The sequence below is a fragment of the Fukomys damarensis genome, unplaced genomic scaffold, assembly GCF_012274545.1.
Source record: "Fukomys damarensis isolate Sample0158 unplaced genomic scaffold, DMR_v1.0_HiC HiC_scaffold_13, whole genome shotgun sequence".
NCBI lineage: Eukaryota > Metazoa > Chordata > Mammalia > Rodentia > Bathyergidae > Fukomys > Fukomys damarensis.
In genome coordinates, this window is record NW_022900925.1 from 33,841,792 (window position 1) to 33,847,698 (window position 5,907).

Below are 5,907 nucleotides of genomic sequence, written 5' to 3' on the forward strand. Positions count from 1 at the left end.
CTCTTGGGGAAAAGATCGCCCTGGAAGTTCACCAACTGCGGCCTGAGGAGGTGGGGAGGCGGGGGAGGGGTGTAGATAAGTGACCGGAACCTGGGGAGGGGGCGCTTGACGGGTCGGCGGCCTTTCAGGGGAGCAGAGAGCGCCGGCGCCGGTCCCTGAAGGCCAGTCCGCACAGTCCCGGCCTGAGCGCTCTGCAGAGGGCGAGGTCCCCTGCGCCCCAGAGGCTGAGTGGCACGTGCTCCGGAAACAGAACTGGAGGAAGGGGAGCCGAGCCCGAACCCGGACATCCAGTCAGCCCAGAGGATCGCCGCAGCCTCTGGCTTTGCGCTCTGCAGGGGGAAAGCTGGAGGGCTGCGTCCAGGTCCTCGGGGTGTCTGGGGCGGTGGAGGACCCAGAGGAAACCATAGTTTCTGGAGACACCTCTAAGGTCTAAAGGAGCCGGTCCCAGGACCCCACAGGGGCGTGAGAGTGAGCTGAGGCCTTGTCCTTGGGTAACAGTAATAACAAAAGGGAACACACGCGTGGTTGGTGCCCCTGACGCCTTGCTAAGCACTTTCATGCATCCTTTTATTTAAATCATCACAAGATTCTGAATGGTGGATAACAACATTGTCCCCACTTTATGAGTGAGGAAATTGAAACACAGAGAGCAAACAATGCTTCCAAAGAGCTGGCCGGATGGAGATGCCTCCCTGGAAGCTCCATGGAGCAAGGGCAGGGAAAGGGCTGAGGGGCAGAGGGACCCCAGGACAGGACTGTCCTTCCAGAAAGGTAGGAAGAGATGCAATGCTGTTAAGAGTGACTGTCGCTGGGCGGGGATTTAACAGCAAGAGTGACTGGTATGGTGGGTGCAGTGGTGCACACCTGTCATCCCAGCACTCAGGAGGCTGAGGCAGGAGGATCACTGTGAGTTCAAGGCCAGCCTGAACTACATAATAAGGCAAACCCTGGTATGCCTGGTGACTACTGGAAGGGGAGGCAGTCTGAAATTCCTGGTGGGCTGGGGATTTAGCTTAGTGGTTCTGCCACCTTCCTTGCAAGCACAAGGACCAGAGTACAATCCCCAGTACCCAGAGTACAATCCCCAGTACCAAAAAAAAAAAAAAAGAATTTGGCCTTCCTTGAAATTCCTGGCTAGGGCAGCCAGAGGAGCCCAAGGAAGAAGCTATGTGTTTGGTTCAGAGGTTCCAGCATTTGCTGGGCACGTAAGCCATGGACACAATTCTAGGTTAATCCTCCAGCAGGTAGCCAGCCACAGCTTCTGCACAGGTGTCCTCCCAGCCCTGCCTGCGGTGCACAGGTGAAACTTGCATATATGTACATGTATGCAAATGAGATCATACTGCCCCTGCCCCTCCCACCATGAGGCAGGTCCTCGCCCACCTCTCTCTAGGGACAGGACAGGAGGGCGGCCCCAGCCCTGACTCACCAGCTGACATGCTGCCTGGAATGCCACCACCCCAGCTGGGCTTCCTCCAACTTGGGGAACTTGCTCCTGGAATCAGCCTGAAGTCCAGCCCAGAACATCACAAACAGAAGGACCCAGGCTGGCGTTGGAAGGACTTTTTAAATCCGAAGAAGGATTTATTCCCAGCACTCCTGGCAAAATCCCTGGGGATGCGGGACTGGTGGAGTCAGGATAAATGCCTGGTAATAAGGGTTTTTTTTTGTTTTTGTTTTTTGTTTCTTTTTGGTACCGGGGATCGAACTCTGGTCCTTGAGCTTGCATAGCAGGTGGCAGAACCACTGAGCTAAATCCCTGGCCCTGGTAATAAAATATTTAAAAGTATGCAAGGGCCAGGCCTCCCTGGTGGTGCATGCCTGCAATCCCAGCACTCAGGAGGCTGAAGCAGGAGGATCACTGCGAGGCCAATCTGGACTACAAAGTGATACCCTGTCTCTAACTCCCTCCCCCCAAAAGAGGTATACAGGGGGGCTGGGGATTTAGCTCAGTGGTTCTGCCACCTGCCTGGCAAGCACAAGGTCCCGAGTTTAATCCCTGGTACAAAAAAAAAAAAAAGATACAAGGTACATGGGGTTCCCTGAGGCAGTCTGACATCTCTCCCTACATGGGGGCCTCCTTTTAACTTGTGAAGTGCGTGGCTCACTTGTCCCATTTTACAGATGAGGACACTGAGGCCAGGTTGGGACACGCCTGGCTGGGGAAAGCCTGATGGTGTGCCCAGAACTGGTTTCCCAGTCCGGCTCTGACTCAGGACTCTGCTTCACTCTGTGGTTTTGTGCCAGGCTGAGGGGAAGAAGAGAGAACTCTGGAGTCTGGGGCTCCATTTTTCCCCCAACCATGATAGGAAAGATGGTTTTAGCCCTCTTGGTGCTTGAGAACTTCAAAGAGAACATGAACTCTTGTTCCTGGAGCTGAGGCTGTCCCTATATGGGGGACCATGCACCCCACTCCTGGCTCCTTCATGCCCTCTTTGCACTTACTAGGTGCAGTGTCTATGTAGGGTATCCTGGGAGATTGGTCCCACACAACAGTGACTTTGCACATTTGTATATGTTAAAATTGTGGGATAAGTAGTAGTTTCTTTTTTAAAAAAACCCATACACAAAAGCTAGGTGTGGTGGTGCCTGTCATCCCAGCTGGTGGGAGGCTGAGGCAGGAGGATTGCAAGTTCAGGTTGGGTTACACAGCCAGACCCTGTCTCAAAAAACAAAAACAAAATAACAAAAAACCCAAAGCAAACAAACAAAAAAGCATATGCACAGGGTTAAGAAAGACTTACAGGGCTGGGGTGTGGCTCAGTGATAGAGCAATTGCTTAGCATGCATGAGGCCCTGGGTTCATCCCAGTGCCATAAAAAGAAAAAAAACAAAAGCACCTTATGAACTAGTTACTCAGGCCACCACGAACTACGATCCTGCCCGGGGACCCTCCAGGATCCGTCTCCCCCTCACCCCGCTTCTCCTTATAGGTGCGGCACCCATGACTGCTACTTCCCCCTCTGCCTATGAGTTTCACATCTATAGAATGGCATCACCCTGAAGATTTCGTTCCCCTCACTGAGGGCTCTTGGAGTCTCAGATGTCCTCCTCCGACGTCCCTCTGTCCCTCTCACAGGACTGTAGCCACCGCCGGATTTCCTTGGTGCATGTGGTCCACAGCACATCTCTGTCAGCAGCTCTCAATGGCCTTGCTGCCTGTGGGCGGGGCTGGGATCTTTGGCGACGGCTAACAGCACAGGATGGCATGTAATACGTGCTCAGGAAACAAGCGCGGAATAAAGGAAGGTGTGGGAATGGTGTTGGTCTCTTCTGCTCCAGGAACCCCAGAGGCCCCGGTGTAACTTTCAGGATGTTGTCACCTACTTCTCTTGCCACAGAGGGCCCAGCCACCTCCCCCAGCCTCTGCTTCCCAAGGCTGAGAGGCTGTGCCTGCATCCTGGCCCTTTCCCTGCCGGGCGGAGCGGAGCACACCAGCCTAGGAACCGGAATGATCTGAATTCCAGTCCCACCTCCACCTCTCACCAACTTGGGACAAGTAAAACCTCCTGGTACCTCAGTTTCCGCATCTGTGAGATGACTCATAATAAGCCCAGCCTCACAGGGCTATGAGGATTCAGTGAACTAGTCTGTAACTGCACTTAGTAGGTGCCTTCAATATATTAACCTTCTTTTTTGGCTTGCTTTTCTGTCTTTCTTGCAGGGCTGGGACCCAAGCCCAAGACCTCACCCATGGTAGGCAAGTGCCCCTCACCCCAGCTATAACTCCAGCCCTTTTTTTTTCTTTTTTTTTTTGAGGCAGTATCTTATTAAATTATTAACTTGACCAGGCTGGGCTCAAACTTGAGATCCTCCTGACTCAGCCTCCTAGAATGCTAGAGTCTCTGCCTCCTGGCTGGCACGCGGAATGCTCTTGTACTCAGGACTCAGCTCATCCTCAGTACCCTCTCAGGTGGGGCTGCTATTACTGTTCCTATTTCACAGATGAAGAAACTGATGCCCAGAGCAGCCCAGAGCCTCGCCCATCCTTGCACAACCATTCGTGGCAGAGCTGGGATCGGATCCCTGGCCTCAGGCTCTGGGGTTCTCTGGGATTTTCCAGGACAGGCCCCCTCTCTCCGAAGGCGTGAAGGAGGAGGCAGAGGCAGCGTATCGGAGTTGCATGGGCCCAAAGGGGTCTCCGGATGACATGACTGGGTGGCATGGCCTGGCCAAACCTGATCTCAGCAGGAGGGTGGCACCAGGGCTGGAGTAAGACTCAGAAAGAAGTATGGAACCCCCCCTGTGGACAGGGCAGTGAAGATGTGACAGTTGTCTGCAGATTCATTAAGGGCTTCTCAATTCTGTATGTGGGAACCAGGCATGGAGACACACACTTGTAGCCCCAGCACTTGGGAGGCTGAGGCAGGAGGATTGTGGCAAATTGGAGGTCACCCTGAGTTACACATCAAGACCTGTCTCAGAAAAACAGAAAGAAGCTACAGGAATGCAGATTTAGGTATCATATAAAGAGAACATTGTAAATAATGCAAGCGCTCAAAAATAGTGCCTTTTCCACTTGAGTCTTAAGTCACCGACTCCTTTTACTGGGTACAGGGTGATTATTTGGCATCTGGGCTCCTCTGCTGGAATGAGGCATTCTGGGAAAGTTTGCATTTGATTGAGCTTTGCTCCTGCCGCCTCTCATCCCAGCTCTTAGGAGGCAGAGGCAGGATTGCTTCAAGTTCAAGGCCGGCCCGGGCTACATAATGAGACCAAGGCCAGCCTGAAATACATAGTGAGACCCTGCCTCAAAACAATAGACCAAAAAAAGACATGGAGTGAATCATGGCAACCACATGAAATGGCTGTGAAGATTCAGCAAGGCACCGTGTGTGACTAGCAGATGCCAGCACTTGGAAGTCAGTGCTGCAGCTTCTCTGATGATTCTCATGCCTGAGGGGCTGCAGCATGGGCTGGAGGATCGGGCTAGGGGCCTGCCAATGCCACAGCTATTCCACGGGAATCAGGAAGGAAGCAAAGTGGAAAACAGACCGAGCCCTCATTTGAGTCTCTGGTACTGGAGACTTTCACAGGGACTTTTCCTGCCTTTGCCCTGATGCTCTCAGGCTGGGGTTTGGGAGCCGGGACTCTCCTGGTTCCCAGAAGACTGGGTGTCACTTAGTCCTGGAAAGGTCCCGAGAATCCCCGAATAGCTCAGCCCACCTCGGAAGCCCAGGCTCAGCCAAGAACAGGGCCAGAAAGTTCTGATTCAGTCACACCTGCTCTAGCTACAAGCCCTTAACCAATCCAAGCCCCTAAATCACAGCGATGACGTGGCACTCTTGGGAGGTGGCAGTGACTCTCGTGTGCCAGGTGCCCTGGGCTAGGAGGGGCCTCAGCAGCCTCAGAGCAAGCCCTCCACCTCCAGTAAGGTGGCTCAACTTGCCTGGCCTTCATAGAGCTGAAGGGCACCAGCACAGGTCCCCAGAGTCAGTGGGTAACAAACTCTGGGATGGAGAAGGTTTGGGGTGGACTTGGGAATCTGCACATTAATAAAAACCCTCGAGAAATGTCTCAGGGTCCCTGCCCTTAGGTTGCACATGACGGTGACAGGGAACAAGGTGGAATTGGATGAAAGCCTGGCTTTCTGGACCCCAGTACAGGGTGTTTTCCAGCCCAGATGCTTTTGAAGGCTCACACCTCCCGAGATGGCCCGATCACACCAAGTCTTTCTTGAGTCTACTCACTGTACCTCGTCGGGAGCAGAGTCAACCACCTGAGAAACACTCACACCTCCTGGAGACTCTGGAGAGTGTAATGAAATTGAAGGAGGAGGCCTGGTGGGGAGTCCCCAGGGCCGAGGAGCAAGTAGGTGCTGGGCTGGGTGCACGAACGGCACATGTGGCTTCCTGGGAAATAGCCATTCCCCTGGCAGAAAAGAGTGCCCTCATTGGGGGCAGCCTC